Raw genomic sequence first — 17,238 nt, 5'->3', positions numbered from 1 at the left:
AGTAGCTGTTTGTCCCTCTTTTGCTCAGCTTCTTTCTTCTCTGTCATTTGGTCTTCTATATCACATATTCTTTCTTCTGCCTCATTTTTCCTAGCAGTGAGAGCCTCCATTTTTGATTGCACCTCATTAATAGCTTTTTTAATTTCAACTTGGTGAGATTTTAGTTCTTTTATTTCTCCAGAAAGGGCTTTTATATCTCCCGAGAGGGTTTCTCTAATATCTTCCATGCCTTTTTCGAGCCCGGCTAGAACCTTGAGAATTGTCATTCTGAACTCTAGATCTGACATATTACCAATGTCTGTATTGATTAGGTCCCTAGCCTTCAGTACTGCCACTTGTTCTTTTTTTTGTGGTGAATTTTTCCATCTTGTCATTTTGTCCAGATAAGAGTATATGAAGGAGCAAGTAAAATACTAAAAGGGTGGCAACAACCCCAGGAAAATGTGTTTTAACCAAATCAGAAGAGATCCCAAATCGTGAGGGGGGAGAAAGGGGATAAAAAGAGGTTCAAAAAGGAAGAAAGAAAAAAAAAAGAAAGAAAAGAAAAGAATTAAAAAAAAGAGAATGAATAAAGAAAAAAATATAAAAGAAAATATATATATATTAGATAAACTAGTTAAAAAACGTTAAAAAAGAAAAGGGTAAAAGTTAAAAAAATTTTACCAGAAGGCGAGAAAAAAACAAAAAAAAAAAAAACAAAAAGAAAAAAATTAAATTAACTGCAAGACTAAAAAAAATCACAGGGAGAAAGCCATGAGTTCCGTGCTTTGCTTTCTCCTCCTCTGGAATTCTGCTGCTCTCCTTGGTATTGAAACCGCACTCTTTGGTAGGTGAACTTGGTCTCGGCTGGATTTCTTGTTGATCTTCTGGGGGAGGGGCCTGGTGTAGTGATTCTCAAGTGTCTTTGCCCCAGGCGGAATTGCACCGCCCTTACCAGGGGCCAGGCTGAGTAATCCTCTCGTGTTTGCTTTCAGGAGCTTTTGTTCCCTGAGCAGTTTCCGTAGAGTTCTGGAGGACGGGAATACAAATGGCGGCCTCCTGGTCTCCGGCCCGGAGGAGCCGAGAGCCCAGGGCCCCACCCCTCAGTGTGCCCTCAGAGAACAGCACCCGGTTACTCCCATCTGCCTGACCTCCGGCCACGCTCTGAGCTCACCGAGCCTGCGGCTGGTTCAAGGTAACACCGAGCTGTGAGCTTACTGTTGGCTCTGTCTCTGTAGCCGGCTTTTCCGTTCCAATACCCGCAAGCTCTGGACATTCAGACTCCCCCAATCCTTCTGTGACCCTGCGGGACCTGAGGCCACGCTGACCCCGCGTGGGCTTTGCCCCGGTTTAGCCTCTGGAGCGATGTCCCTCAGTGGAACAGACTTTTAAAAGTCCTGATTTTGTGCTCCATTGCTCTGCCGCTTGCCGGAAGCCGGCCCATCCCCCCGGAGTCTATATTCCCGTCGCTTTGGATTCACGTCTCCGCCAGTCTACCTTTCAGAAAGTGGTTGTTTTTCTGTTTCTGAAATTGCTGTTCTTCTTCTCTTTGATCTGCCGATGAATTTGCAGGTGTTTGCAATCTTTAGATAAGCTATCTAGCTGATCTCCTGCTAGCTGAAGTAGTCTCAGCCTGCTACTTCTCCATCATCTTGACTCCTCCTCTTTTTTCTGTTCTTTTATTGGTGTATAGAGATGCAGGATTTCTGTACATTGATTTTATATCCTGTAATTTTATTGAATTTGGTTATCATTTCTAGTAGTTTTTTTGTGGAGTCTTTCAGTTTTTCTATATAAAGTATCATGGCACCTGCAAAAAAGTTAAAGTTTTATACTTTCTCTTTGATCTGGATGTCTTTTCTTTCTTTTTGTTGTCTTATTCTTGTGTTAGGACTTCCAGTCTTTGTTGAATAAAATGACGTTAGTGTCTACTATATCTTGTTTCTTACCATAGACAAAATGCTTTCAGTTCTTCATTTAGCTTGACATGAGCTATAGGTTTTTCATGTAAGACCTTTATTATTTTGTTCCATCTAAACCTACTTCATTGAGGGTTTTTATCATGAATACATGCTGTACTTTCTTAAATGCTTTCTTCATCTATTGAAATGATCATACAGTTCTTATCCTTTCCTTTATAAATGTTATGCATTATGTTGATTTATTTGTGAATATTGAACCACACTTGTGATCCAGAAATAAATCCCACTTGACCATGATGAATGGTCTTTTTAATGTATTGCTGGATTTGGTTCATTAGTATTCTATTGAGTATTTTTGCATCCAATACTCATCGGGGATATTGGACCTTTTTTAGTGGTCTTTTTTTTCTTTTCTTTTTAAGTTTTTATTTAAATTCCAGTTAGTGAATATACAGTATAACTTTAGTTTCAGATGTACAACACAGTGGTTCAACACTTTCATATAACACCTTGTGCTTATCAAAACAAGTGCACTCTAGAATTCCCATGACCTACTTTATCAGTGCTCCCACTCACCTCCCTTCTGGCAACTATCAGTTTGTTCTCTATAGCTAAGAGTGTGTTCTTGGTTTGTCTCTCTTTTTCTCTCTTCCTCTGTTTCCTTTGCTCTTTTCAAGAATTATTTATTTTTTTTAAATTTCTTTTCTGTGTTCCAGAATTCATTGTTTATGCAACACACTGAGTGCTCCATGCAATATATGCCCTCCATAATACCTACCACCAAGTTCACTGAACCTCCTACCCCCCTCCCCTCCAAAACCCTCAGATTGAGATTATTTACTGCATATTCTCAGATCACAATGCATTGAAACTGGAACTCAACCACAAGAAAAAAAATTGGAAGGAATTCAAACACCTGGAAGCTAAAGACCATCTTGCTTAAGAATGTTTGGATCAATTAGGAAATCAAAGAAGAACTTAAACAATTCATGGAAACCAATGAGAATGAAGACACTTCAGTCCAAAACTAATGGGATATAGCAAAGTCAGTCCTAAGGGGAAAATACATAGTCATCCAAGCCTCCCTCAAAAAAATTGAAAAATCCTGAATACATCAATTCTCTTTACACCTCAAAGAACTGGAGAATCAACAACAAATTAAACCAACCCCCCACACAAGAAGAGAAATAATCAAGATTAGAGCAGAGATCAATGAGATAGAAACTATAGATAGAGTAGAACACATCAACAAAACTAGAAGCTGGTTTTTTTTAAAGAATCAATAAGATCGATAAACCATTGCCAAACTAACCCAAAAGGAGAGAAAGAAGACCCAAATTAATAAAATTATGAATGAAAAGGGAGAGATCATGACTAACACCAAGGAAATAGAAACAATCATCAGAAATTATTATCAACAGTTATATGTCAATAAGTTAAGCAACCTAGATAAAATGGATGAATTCCTGGAGATCTATAACCTTCCAAAACTGAATTAGGAAGAAATTGACAACCTGAATAAACCGATATCTAGTAATGAGATTGAAGCAGTGATCAAAAACCTCCCAAAAAACAAGAGTCCAGGACTTGACAGAATTTTTTAGTGGTCTTTATCTAGTTTTGGTATCAGGGTAATGCTGGAGTCCTAGAATGAATTTGAGAGTGTCCCTCCATTTCTTTTCTTTTCTTTTCTTTTCTTTTCTTTTTTTTTTTTTTTTGAACAGTTTGAGAAGAATATCTATTAACTCTTCTTTTAAATATGTGGTAGAATTCACCTGTGAAGCCATTTGGTCATAGACTTCTGTTTGTTGGGACTTTTTAAATTAGTGATTCAATTTCTTTGCTGGTTATTCATCTGTTCAAGTTTTCTATTTCTTCCTGTCCCATTTTTGCTATTTCATATCTTTTTAAAGAAATTTATCATTTCTACCAGGTTGTCCAATTGTTAGCATATATTTTTCATAATATTCTCCTTTAAGTGTGTTTTTTTGGTGTTGGTTGTTATTTCTCCTCTCACATCTGTGATTATTTTTATTTGGGTCCATTCTCTTTTCTTTTTGATAAATCTAATTAAAATTTCATCAATTTTATTAATTTTTCAAAGAAATAACTTCTGTTTTCATTGATCTGTTCTGTCGGGGATTTTTTGTTTGTATGTATATTTGTTTCTCTATCATTCATTTCTTTTTTTTAAGATTTTTTTTTATTTTACAGAGAGAGATCACAAGTAGGCAGAGAGACAAGCAGAGAGAGAGAGAGAAGGAGGGATGGAAGCAGGACTCCCTGCTGAGCAGAGAGCCCAGTGCGGGACTGGATCCCAGGACCCTGCGATCATGACCCAAGCTGAAGGCAGAGGCTTAACCCACTGAAACACCCAGGCACCCTCTATTATTCATTTCTGCTCTATTCTTTATTATTTCCCTCCTTCTGCTGGCTTAAGGCTTCATTTGTTGTTCTTTTTCTAACTCCTTAAGTTGTAAGGTTAGGTGTTTTATCTGAGATTTTTCCTGTTTCTTGAGATAGATCTTTCTATACACATCTCTTTTAGGATCACTTTTGCTGCTTCCCACTGGTTTGGGACCATTATATATTATTATTCATTTATTTCCATATTTTTTTATTTCTTATTTTATTTCCTGGTTGACCCATTCATTGTTTAGTAGCGTATTATTTAAGCTCCATGTATTTGTGGTCTTTCCAGATTTTTTTTTTGTTCTTGTTTTTCTGCTTGACTTCTAGTTTCATAGGATTTTGGTCAGAAAAGATGTATGGTGTGATTTCAATCTTCTTATATTTGTTGAGACCTGTTTTGTGGTCTAATGTGTGATCTATTCTGGAGAATGTTCCATGTGGCCTTGCAAGGAATGTGTGTACCCTGCTGCTTTAGGGTGGAATATTCTGAATATATTTGTTAAGTCCACCTGTTCGAGTTTGTCATTCTAAGGTATTGTTTCTTTACTGATTTTCTGTTTAGAATATCTGTCCATCGATGTAATGGGGTTTTAAAATCCCCTCCTGTCATTATATCATTATCAATCAGTTCCTGTATGTATATTATTAATTCAGATTTTTTTAAAGAGAGAGTTCCAGTGAATGGTGGGGAAGGGCAGAGGGAGAAGGAGAGAATCTTAGGCAAGCTCAACACTGAGTGTGGAGCCTAAAGTGGGGCTCGATTTCACAACCCTGAGATCATGACCTGAGCTGAAATTGAATGTCAGACACTTAACCAACTGAACCATCCAGGCACCCCTGTTTGTTATTAATTGTTTTATATATGTGGTTGCTCTGTTAGGTGCATAAATAGTTACAGTCATTACATCCTATTATTGGATTTTACCCTCTGTTATTACATAGTGCCCTTCTTTGTTTCTTGTTATAGTCTTTTTGTTGTTATTGTTGTCTTTGTTTTAAATTCTAGTTTGTCCACAAGTATTATTGCTCAGGCTTTACTTTGACATTTATTTGCAAGATAAGTGTGTCTTTAGGTCTAAAATGAGTTTCTTTTAGGCAACATATAGACTGCTTTTTTAAAAAAAATCTATTATGACACCTCATGTCTTTTTATTGGAGCATTTAGTCCACTGATATTCAAAATAATTATTGATAGATATGCATTTATTGCCACTTTCTTACTTGTTTTATCATTCTTTCTGGAGATTTTTTCTTATCTTTTCTTGTCTTTGTCATTTTTGGTCTCTTCTTTGCACTTAAAGAATCCACACTAATATTTCTTGCAGGGTTGGTCAACTGGTCATGAATTCCTTTAGTGTTTGTTTTCCTGGGAAACTCTTCAATTCTCTCTCTATTCTAAATGACAGCCTTGCTAGATAAACTATTCTTACTGCAAATGTTTCCCATTCAGCCATTTGTCATCTAATGCCACTCCCTTCTGGCTTTTCAAGTTTGTGTTGGGACATCTTCAGCTGCCCTTAATGGTTTCCTCTATAAATCTTTTCTTTTCTACTTTTAAGATTTTTTTTCTTTATAATTATATTTTGGACAAATAATCCAATCAAGAAATGGGCAGAGGACATGAACAGACATTTCTGCAAAGAAGACATCCAGATGGCCAACAGACACATGAAAAAGTGCTCCATATCACTCGGCATCAGGGAAATACAAATCAAAACCACAATGAGATATCACCTCAAACCAGTCAGAATGGCTAAAATCAACAAGTCAGGAAATGACAGATGCTGGCGAGGATGCGGAGAAAGGGGAACCCTCCTCCACTGTTGGTGGGAATGCAAGCTGGTGCAGCCACTCTGGAAAACAGCATGGAGGTTCCTCAAAATGTTGAAAATAGAACTGCCCTATGACCCAGCAATTGCACTATTGGGTATTTACCCTAAGGATACAAACGTAGTGATCCGAAGGGGCACATGCACCCGAATGTTTATAGCAGCAATGTCCACAATAGCCAAACTATGGAAAGAACCTAGATGTCCATCAACAGATGAATGGATCAAGAAGATGTGGTATATATACACAATGGAATACTATGCAGCCATCAAAAGAAATGAAATCTTGCCATTTGCGACAACATGGATGGAACTAGAGCGTATCATGCTTAGCGAAATAAGTCAAGCAGAGAAAGACAACTATCATATGATCTCCCTGATATGAGGAAGTGGTGATGCAACATGGGGGCTTAAGTGGGTAGGAGAAGAATAAATGAAACAAGATGGGATTGGGAGGGAGACAAACCATAAGTGACTTTTAATCTTATATTTTGGAAATTGAATCACAATGCATCTTGGTGTTGGATGGCTTTTGTCATTTTTGATGGGAGTTCTTTATGTCTCATGGGTCTCAATATGTGTTTCCTTCTGCAGATTAATTAAGTTTTCAGCTATTATTTCTTCAAATAAATTTTCTGCCCCCTTTCTCTCTCTTCTTCTTTTGGTACTTCTATAAAATAAATGTTACTATGCTTGATGTAGTCACTGAGTTCCCTAAATTTATTCCTGTGTTGCATAATTCTTTGTTCTCTCTTTGTTCAGCTTAATTACTTTCCTTTACTTTGTCTTCAAGGTTATTTATTAATTCCTCTCCTTTTCCCAATCAGCTATTCATTGCATCAAGCCTGTTTCTAACCTCATGCATTGCATTCTTCATCTCTGAAATCTTTTCAATTATTTTATCTCTGTGGTAAGGATCTCACTGATGTTTTCTGTTCTGTTCTCAAGCTCTTTGAGTATCCTCATGGTTGCTACTTTAAATTCTCCATCAGACATCTTACATATATCTCTTTTGCTTAGATCTCTGGCAATGGCCTTGTCTTTTTCTTTCATTTGGGATAAATTCCTACATCTTCATATTTTGTCTAAGTTTCTGCCTTCTTTGTGTTAGGAAGGCTAGTTTTGGGATGCCTGGGTGGCTCCGTTTCAGCTCAGGTCATGATCTCAGGGTCCCGAGATTAAGCCCTGCATTGGGCTTCCTGGTCGCAGGGAGCCTGCTTCTCCTCTCCTCCCTGCTCATGCTTTCTCTCTCTTTCTCTTTCCTTCTCTCAAATAAATAAAAAAAATCTTTAAAAAGAAAGAGATAGGAAGGAAGAAAGAAAGACCAGTTATGTCTTCTCTTCCTGAAAGCAATGACCTTATAAAGACAAGGTCATGTAGTGCCCATGTCCTGGTGCTTAAGGGTGTGTCACCAATATTTGCTGTGTGCATGCTGCTGGTTGTTGTTGTTGTTTTGTTTGTTTTTTTGTTTGCTTTTTAGCTGCTCTGTCCTTCAGGCCACTCATCTGCAGAAGCTCTCCTTGCCTGTTGTTCATATTTGGCCTTAATGTGGTGAGTTTTAACTAGGTGTGCTCTGGTCTACTTGTGAAATGAGACCTGTCCAGAACTGAGGCCTGTAGAACTCTCTGGTCTGGAGAAGTGGTATTTGCAGGGGGTTGTGCTAGTCTTCTGGGTGAGGGATCTGTCAGCTCCTTTGTTCCCAGTAAGGTGTCTTTATGTATGCAGCCTCTCAGTGACATGATCTGGGAAGAGTGAATAATCCTTCAAATTTGTGCCCCAGGTACTCTTCAGATTGCTCTTTCCACCCTCTCTGCCTCTCTGTTCTTTGCCTGCCTTCTCTCCAGGAGTAGTGCAGTGCCCTCAAGTCTCTGACCTGGCAGGCATCAGTCAAACCTCCTGACCTTTAATACTCCAGGATTTAAGCAAGGCTGGCTGCCAGAACTCATGGAAGTCAGCCTCTCTCATTTTCCAAGCCAATGTCTTTGGCAAACATTTGCGTACATTCTCCTGTGTGCTTATCTCTCTCTCACCCTTCTCTGTGACCATGGTTCCCTCCCTCTGCAGCACTTGCAATCCATTTCTCCTCTAAACCATACCTCCATGCTTCCTAACTTCTTCTATGTGGTCTCTTCTCTCCCTTAAGTTGTAGAGTTTATTCTGTCAGGCTTTATATCTATTTCTGAGGTATTAATATGATTGATAGTTATCTAATTGTGTTCCTAGGATGAGGCAAACCTAGGTCCTCCTACTCTGCTAACATTTTCTTCTCTTCCTCCCTCATTTCTTCTTTGAAATTGGTTGATTAAACCAAATAACTTTTATAGGCAATTTAATTGTAATATTATATCATTTTACCTCTGGGTTTTAAAGAGCCTTAGTATTCCATGTCGTATTTATGTGGATGTATATATAATTATTGTATAATATACAGATATTTTATAAATAATGAAACATCATTTAGAGTTGACAAGAGCATGGGAATCTGGAGCCAGTCAGCCAGAGGGGAGGTGGCTAGGAAGATGATTAAAATAGATAAAGGGGATTAAGAGGTACAAAATTCAACTTATAAAATAAATCATGGAAATAAAAAGAGAGCTTAAATAATATAGTCAATAATATTGTAATAACTAACATTGTATAGTGACAGTGACTACAGTTATCATTGAGCATTGAGTAATGCATAGAATTACTGAATCAATATTTTATACATCTGAAACTAACATAGCATTGCATGTTCATTACACTTCAATTAAAAAAAAATTCAGACTCTGCCACTTACTAGCTGTGTGACTTTGGGCAAGTTACTTACACATTTCCATGTCTCAATTGCCTCATCTGTAAAAAGAGGTAATACCCTCTATGAGTAATCAGTTAATATTTCTAAGCTTCTATAATAAGTGCTATGTAAATATTCTTAAAATGGAACAAATTCTGGGGTACCCAAGTGGCTCAGTTGCTTAAGCGTCCAACTCTTGATTTCAGCTCAGGTCATGATATCAGGGTCCTGAGGTCAAGCCTCCTGTCAGGCTCCACACTCAGTGGGAAGTCTGCTTGAGGCTCTTTCCCTCCCTCTTGGCCCCTACCCCCACTCATGTTCTTTTTTTTTTCTCAAATAAATAAATCTTTAAAAATGAATGAATTCACAGCCTCTTTGGAGAACAGTGTGGAGATTCCTCAAGAAATTAAAAATAGAACTTCCCTATGACCCTGCCATTGCACTCCTGGGTATTTACCCCAAAGATACAGATGTAGTGAAAAAAAGGGCCATCTGTACCCCAATGTTTATAGCAGCAATGGCCACGGTCGCCAAACTGTGAAAAGAACCAAGATGCCCTTCAACAGATGAATGGATAAGGAAGATGTGGTCCATATACACTATGGAGTATTATGCTTCCATCAGAAAGGACGAATACCCAACTTTTGTAGCAACATGGACGGGACTGGAAGAGATTATGTTGAGTGAAATAAGTCAAGCAGAGAGAGTCAATTATCATATGGTTTCACTTATTTGTGGAGCATAACAAAAAGCATGGAGGACATGGGGAGTTAGAGAGAAGGGGGTTGGGGGAAATTGGCAGGGGAGGTGAATCATGAGAGACTATGGACTCTGAAAAACAATCTGAGGGGTTTGAAGTGGCGGGGGGGGTGGGAGGTTGGGGTACCAGGTGGTGGGTATTATAGAGGGCACGGATTGCATGGAGCACTGGGTGTGGTGAAAAAATAATGATACTGTTATGCTGAAAATAAATAAATGAAAAAAAAAATCCTGACTAATTTAAAAAAAAACGAATGAATTCTTAACATTTTAAACAGTGCAAAATAACTGTATGCGTATCGAACTGTTGCGGCCGAAGACTGAATGCTGGCTAAGGTCTCCAAGAGGCAATCATAATAAGAAATTACATACTTTCTTCATGCATCTTTTTTATTAGTAAAAATTTCTATTGTTCTTTGTTTTGTCTTGCTATTTATTTATTTATTTATTTATTTATTTTTATTGGCTGGTAGTCGTAGTTAAGTATTTCTCTTTTTCTCTCAAGCCTGATGTTATATCATGATTAGGGACTTCTATGGCTATTAATAAATAAAATGCTCTTGAATTTCCTTACTTAACTTGACTTTTATACCACAACAGGAACTAAAGTTCAACCAACTCTTTCATTTGTTAATACCTCCAACAGAGGTATAGTACTATACTGAGGCAAAAGATAATTATTTTTTTAAAGATAATTATTTTTGACAAAGAAAGCATGCCATGTAGGCTACCCCACTTATTATTAACCACTAATTTATCAGTGCTGCAAATATAATGTGCTTCAGACAGGCATCTATTTTTTTTCTTCTTGTCTCACCGAGCTCTCATCCTGATTAAATCAGGGGAAAAGTCTCAAGTGGTCTTGAACAGAGGTTTTTTCTTTTTTATGAGAAAGTGCAACTATAAAGAAAAGATAGAATTATTTCAATTTTGTTTCCAGATATCCATAAATCCATATACTAAATACTTATGTTAAACATGTACATATTCACATATAAGGAATATGAGCACTCTAAGTAGCTTTTTTAGTTTTTAAATCCCTGAATTCCTGGGTAGGGTTATAAGTGAATGTGACCATGTTTAGTGCCTTTTATTTTCTCCATGTTAAAGTGATCTGTGCAGTCCTTTTGCTCTTGATTTTTTTTAAGTATAATTAGCATGCAGTGTTATATTAGTTTTAGGTGTGCAATATAATGATTCAATAACTCTACACATTACTTAGTGCTCATTATGATAAATGTTCTCTTAATCCCCGTTATTTCACCTATCCCCCCATCCACCTCCCCTCTTGCAAACACCAGTTTGTTCTCTATATTCAAGAATCTGTTTGATGCTATTTCTCTTTTTATTGTCTTTTTTTAAATTTGTCTTTTTATTGCTGTTTGTCTTTTTATTTTTTTTTACTCATTATATTCCATTGGAAAAGGAAAATATAACCATAAATATAAAAAGATATGATTGTGTAGATGATCAAATGTATATCACAAAATAGGCAAACATTTCTTCTAATGTATATTGCATTCAGAAAAAAAATAAATTAAAGAAGTACCTTCTCTTAAAAAGAAAAAAAAAAAAAAAAGAAGGCTCCACACCTAGGATGGAGTCCAATGCAGGGCTTAATCTCAAGATCATTACCTGACCTGAAATCAAGAGTCAGATGCTTAACTGACTGAGCTTCCCAGGTTCCCCTGTTTCCTTTGTTTTTAAAATTCCACATGTGAGTGAAATCACATGGTATCTGTCTTTCTCTGACTGACTGATTTTGCTTAGTGTAACACTTTCTAGGTCCATCCATGTTGTTGCAAATACCAAGATCTCATTCTTTTTATGGCTGAGTAATATTCCATTGTATGTATATATGTGTGTATATACCACTTGTTTATCCATTCATCTATCAACTGACTCTTGGGTTCTTCCATAATTTGCCTGTTGTTAATAAAATTATTTGGATTATACCAAAATAAACAGCTTTTGCACAGCAAAGGAAACCATCAACAAAATATAAAAGCCACCTAGAATAAGATGTATGCAAATAATGTATCCAATATTCCATTAATATCCAAAATATATTAAAAAATGCATACAACTCAACAGCAAACACTCACAAATAATCTTATTAAAAAATGGACAGAGGACCTGAATAGACATTTTTTCCAAAGAAGACATATAAGTGACCAACAGACACATAAAAAGATGTTCAATGTTACTAATCATCAAGGAAATGCAAATCAAAGCTACAATGAGATATTGCTGCTGATTTTTTAAATGAGTTTAAGTATTAAACATGTTCTCTTACAATAGATATGTAGGCTGGTGCTTCAATAATACCTTTCTTCTAAGAATAGACATCTAGAAAATGAAGCCAAAAGAAACATAAAAAACACTCCCTTCTCTCCAAAATCTGCATTTTCCAAATAGGCTTTTAACCTAAGATTCAATGACTTTGAAGCTTACCAATCAATAAATAGACACTTTCCTATTATTCATGTAATTCACTTACAACTAGTCTATTATTTCTTCTCAGTAAGTGGCATCCCCTTCCTCAATGCACATATATTACTCTCTATTATATGTCTAGAGTAGAGAATATGTGCTGAGTGATATTTAATTATGTGTTTGCATTTTCTTAATATAGTCAGGGTCAGTATGATTCATTTTTCTTTTTGCCTCATTTCCAATATGATTCAACAAGATAATATTTAAAAGAATATCACATTCTACCAAATACTCCAGAAACACTAGCCTTTCATATTCTATAAGATTACATTCATTGACTGCAAGAACCTGGTCATTATCTGGGAATCTATCAATGGACCAACAAATGTAGGAGAGGTGACTTGTGAGAGCTCTCAGTCTACTCTTCACAGAGTGAAAAAGCACTCTGCTAGGGATAATGCCGAAATGGAATTAAGACTATTTGAGTACCTACTGTTTCTCCAATGGTAGTGGAATTCCTTAGTCATAGCAATAGGGTCTTCTCAAGAAGCCATGGGGAATCTGACTGGTTTAATTCATTTATGCCTGAAAAAAAAATAGAAAAGCAGTGGTCAAGTACTGCATTAAGAAGATTCTCAGAGTGCTGGGATACTTCAGCAGATGGATGCTGAAACTAAAAATGGATTACCATGTGCAAAAATAGTATGGAGAAAGTTATACTTAGCTGGTGGTAGTAGCAAAGTCAAGTGGGAATCCCTTTATCATCTGACATCTTTTTTTTTTTTAACTTGGTAGCCTTTAGAAACGGGGAGAGATGATAGAAATGTCAGTGGCAGGGTTCACATGTCACTTCTTGGTCACAAGAAGCTCTTAACTAGCCTGGAAAAATCCCATGGCTTCTAGTCAAACACAAACCATTTGGAGGATAGGAGCTGACTTGTTCTCGGGTGGGGATTCTTGTCCTGAGCTCTCATAACCACAGCTGCTTCACTGATTAATGAATACACATGGAGGGAAATCCAAATGGCCACTGGCTGTCAGCACAGCTGATACTGCGGTAGATTAACTTCTACCATCCCCCCGCCCCCCCCCCCCCCCCCCCCCCCCGAAAAAGAACGCTGCCTTGCAGGTACTCTTGCAATGTTTGTAGATGCCTTCTCATGTGGGGTAGTTTAGGTGCACCAAAAACCGTACTCCACTCCTTTCTGCTCCATATTGCACAATGATCTCTTGCCTGGACTTGCCACCCTACCTGAAATACCCATTACAGATTCAGCCCTTTAATGTACTTTGTCTCTAAGAATTTCTTTTTTTTTTTTTAATGACTTGTATTTTTTGAGAAAATGAGGAGGAGAGAAAAAGAGAGAGAGGGAGAGAATCTGAGTGGAGGAGGGAGGAACAGAGGGAGAGAGAGAATCTTAAGAAGGCTCCACACTCAGCATGGAGGCTGATGTGGAGCTCAGTCTTACAACTCTGAGATCATGACCTGAGCCAAAATCAAGAGTCAGATGCTTAACTGAGTGAGCCACCCAGGTGCCCCTCAAATAATTTCTTAATAAATGAAAATACTACAAAGATTTTCAAATTAGCCCATTTACTGTAGTCAATCAGATATGCCAGTTTTCACTTTGGAGAGTGGACAGGATGAAATATACAAAAAAAAAAAGATTCATTTTACTTTGTGGAAGAAGGTAGGTAAAGGAACATAGATGGGAACAATCTTAGGTGGTGCAATATATTAGGATTACCAGAGAAGCCAGATTATATTCTAAGTGTTGGCAGAAAATGCTGTATAAGGGAGGAGTGGGCAGGAAAGAAAGAAGACAGACAACCAACATAATAGTTTCCACCTAAACAAACTTGTGTCAGACTAGTCCTTTTAAGAATATTTTCTCATCTAGACTGCAAGCTCCTTGGGGGGGGGGGGGGCTCCTTTTAAAGATACTAGAGTTTGAATACCAGCTTCAGTTGGGGGATCTTGAACCACTTGTTTATGTTCTCCCTGCCCTGCTTCAGTTTCTTCCTCTCACACAATGAGTACAATAATGTATACTCCTGGAGCATGTTGTTAAGTTTACATAAGATAACCCAAGTAAAAGCCAGTAAGACAGTGCTTAGCATGTAAGAGATGTTTAATATGTGTCATTTGTCTTTTTCTTCTGGCTTCCAACATTAATTAAATAAGATGTTTGGTACACAGGGACTTCTCAATAAGTGCTTTAAAAAGACTTAATGAAGGAAAAATTAATGGTGAGAATAAAATAGACTAGAGTAACCAAAATGCATTCTTAGAGGCCCCAGAATCCACAGTAATCTATTACGGGGAAAGGGTAAGAAAGAAAACCCAGACAGAAAATTACAAACCAACAAAGTTATGATGCCTACTGGTACTTTGTTGTGTGTAAAGCCATAGCCAGAACTACCAAAGTACCATCTGAGTGGGACAAATATGTGAGGACAAACTAGAGCAATAGTTCATAGGGACAGAATTCAGTGACTGAGTGGAGTCACAGATTAATCATAAACACCATTAGACAAATCCAGCTGGAGAAAAACAGATTTTATTGAAATGGTGAATATTCTCAAGCACTTTTTTCAAGTCTTTTTTTTTAAAGATTTTATTTATTTATTTGACAGAGAGAGGTCACAAGTAGAGAGACAGGCAGAGAGAGAGAGTGAGGGAAGCAGGCTCCCTGCTGAGCAGAGAGCCCGATGCGGGACTCGATCCCAGGACCCTGAGATCAAGACCTGAGCTGAAGGCAGTGGCTTAACCCACTGAGCCACCTAGGTGCCCTCAAGTCTTTTTTAAATTATATTTCATGGACAAAAGTCATCTAAGATATAAAAAAAGGGGTTTTAGTTTCAACTGTTCTTTTAGAAAAACCATATACCTACAAAACTATTGTGTTATTTGCTGGCTTTTTCAAGCTAGCTTTTTCCCAAGACAGGCCACATAAAGTGAGAGAAACAGAGTATAAGGGTAAAACCACAGGTCAGAGAACTAGGACACCTGGCTTCTAGTCTTCACTTTATCATTATTTGGTGGTATGACTTTGGGAAAATCACTTCTGTTTCTGGGCCTCAATTTTTCATCTGTAAAATGCAATAGCTGGACTTTTTATTCCTAAGGTTCTTTTGAGTTCTGATAGTTTAAGTCTAGTATAAAATTTGATTTGCTTATCCTGGGAAAATGGTATAGTAGGTGAATTCTAAGCTTGCCTTGCCCCATAGATACACTTAGATGCAGCCACACCAGTGCAGCTAACCCAGGAAACAGCCCAAAGACTGGCAGAATAGATTCTCCACAGTTAATCCTAGGGAGGAGAATATATCAAAAATAGTAGTAGGGCCAGAGATGTGGCTGTGAACTAAACTTCTGCCAAGACTAACCACAAACAGAAGAGAGAGAAGAAGGAAAGAAAGTGGGAAAGAAAAGGAATAAACCCCATGCCAGTCACCCCAGACATAAGGGACATGCACTGGGAAGATAACTCCTCATAACATTTGGCTTTGAAAACCAGTGGGGCTTAACTTTGCACCATTACAGTAAGTAGGAATAACTCTGGGTACTTTAGAAATCAGCATTTTTTTCAAAGATTTTATTTATTTATTTGACAGAAAGAAATATCACAAGTAGGCAGAGAGTGGGGGTTGGGGAAGCAGGTTCCATGCTGAGCAGAGAGAGAGCCCAATGTGGGGCTCAATCCCAGGACCCTGAGATCATGCCTGAGCTGAAGGCAGAAGCACCCCCACAAAATCAGCATTTTTAGCTATGGGAGAGCCAGAAAGGAAACTGAGCCTCAGCCATTAAAAAGATTGAATAATAACCCCTGCAAGACACAGCATAGAAGCAGCAGCTTGAAAAAGTGCCTGGAGTATAATGGAAGGAAATCTATTTACTAATCTCAGAACATATGTTGGAAGAACAAGGTTCTTTAAAAGACTTCAGGAACAAAAGAGCTGGTGGGCACAATTTACCTCCCCATCCCCAATGTAGATATCCAGGCACACCATGAAACCAACTTGAACATTCCTCACCTAGCTTAGTAACATTGAAGGCCCTGTCCCTGTGTTCTCCTGCATAGTTGCCCATCCAATCCAATCCACTCATCAGTAGTCCCTCCAAAGCAATCCCTGTTCTGGTAAGAGGAAAAGATAACCACACATATTAGCTCTACTGCAGTCCCAACAGTCAGCTGTGGGTAGATCCCTGATCTGACTGCTGGCCTCCCCTGTCAATAAAAACTTCACCAGGGACAGCACAAAGAAAAAGCCTTGTAGTTTGGGGCCACTACAACCCCAAAAGATAAAGTGAAGGCAGACATCTGAGTCTGACTACACATTCCATCCATCGAGGAAATCCTCTCAGGGAACAATGTAGGTAGAGCAACCTGCAGTTTGGTGCAAGAGCAGCCCCAACAAAAGGACTGAGGATAGGCATCAGGTCTGACACAACTATAAGAACAAGGTAGTCCTAGACTGGCCCCTTAGAGGTACAGGGACCAAAACCTGTCCACAACAGGCAAAGGGGGACATTGCAACTGACTGACTAGTCTGAAGGCAAACATGGCTCAGCCACAACATCAGGGTGCATGGAACACACATAGAAGATAGCCTTGAAGTGCCTGGCCTGGGTAACCAAGGAACATTGCTTTACAAGGTATTGCAGGATCTGTTCTTCATAACACCAGTACTTTCAAGATAAGGAAAATAACTGACATTCTTAATACACAGAAACAAACACAGCAAGTTAGACAAAATGATGAGGCAGAGGAATATGCCCCAAATGGAAGAACAGGAAAAAATCACAGCAAAGATGCTAAATGGAATGGAGATAAGTGCCCTGATAAAGAATTCAAAGTAATGGCCACAAGATACTTCCTGGACTTGAGAAAAGAATGGAGGATCTCTTCAGTTAAGAGAAAATATTTTAAAAGAACCAGAGATGAAAAACTCAATAAATGAAATAAAAAATACACTAGAGAGAATTTATAGTAGATTAGAGGAAACAGAAAAGTAGATCAGTGAGTTTGAAGACAAAATAATAGAAACAAAACAAGAAAATTGGCAAAAAGAAAAAAAAAAGAACAATGAAAAATTAGAATAAGTTAAGGGAACTCAGCAA

At 37.8% G+C, this 17,238-nt stretch overlaps 1 protein-coding gene across 9 annotated transcripts in view; it reads right to left on the bottom strand.

Moving 5' to 3' along the window:
• The window catches only part of GPR174 (G protein-coupled receptor 174), a 73,675-nt gene that overhangs the window by 34,928 nt on the left and 21,509 nt on the right, over positions 1 to 17,238 (bottom strand). For 4 of the 9 annotated variants that reach the window (XR_004282603.1, XM_032331036.1, XM_032331037.1 and 1 more), the window contains one exon: positions 12,603 to 12,698. The gene's annotated coding sequence lies outside the window, so the exon portion shown is untranslated. Of the gene's footprint in view, positions 1 to 10,147; positions 10,578 to 11,973; positions 12,027 to 12,602; positions 12,699 to 17,238 lie in introns of those variants that run through there. The other 5 variants (XR_004282601.1, XM_032331035.1, XR_004282602.1 and 2 more) reach the window with 4 other exon arrangements.

Source organism: Mustela erminea, chromosome X (assembly GCF_009829155.1).
Source record: "Mustela erminea isolate mMusErm1 chromosome X, mMusErm1.Pri, whole genome shotgun sequence".
NCBI lineage: Eukaryota > Metazoa > Chordata > Mammalia > Carnivora > Mustelidae > Mustela > Mustela erminea.
Note: the sequence above shows the minus strand (reverse complement) of the source record. Positions and strands in the feature narration are given on the sequence as shown.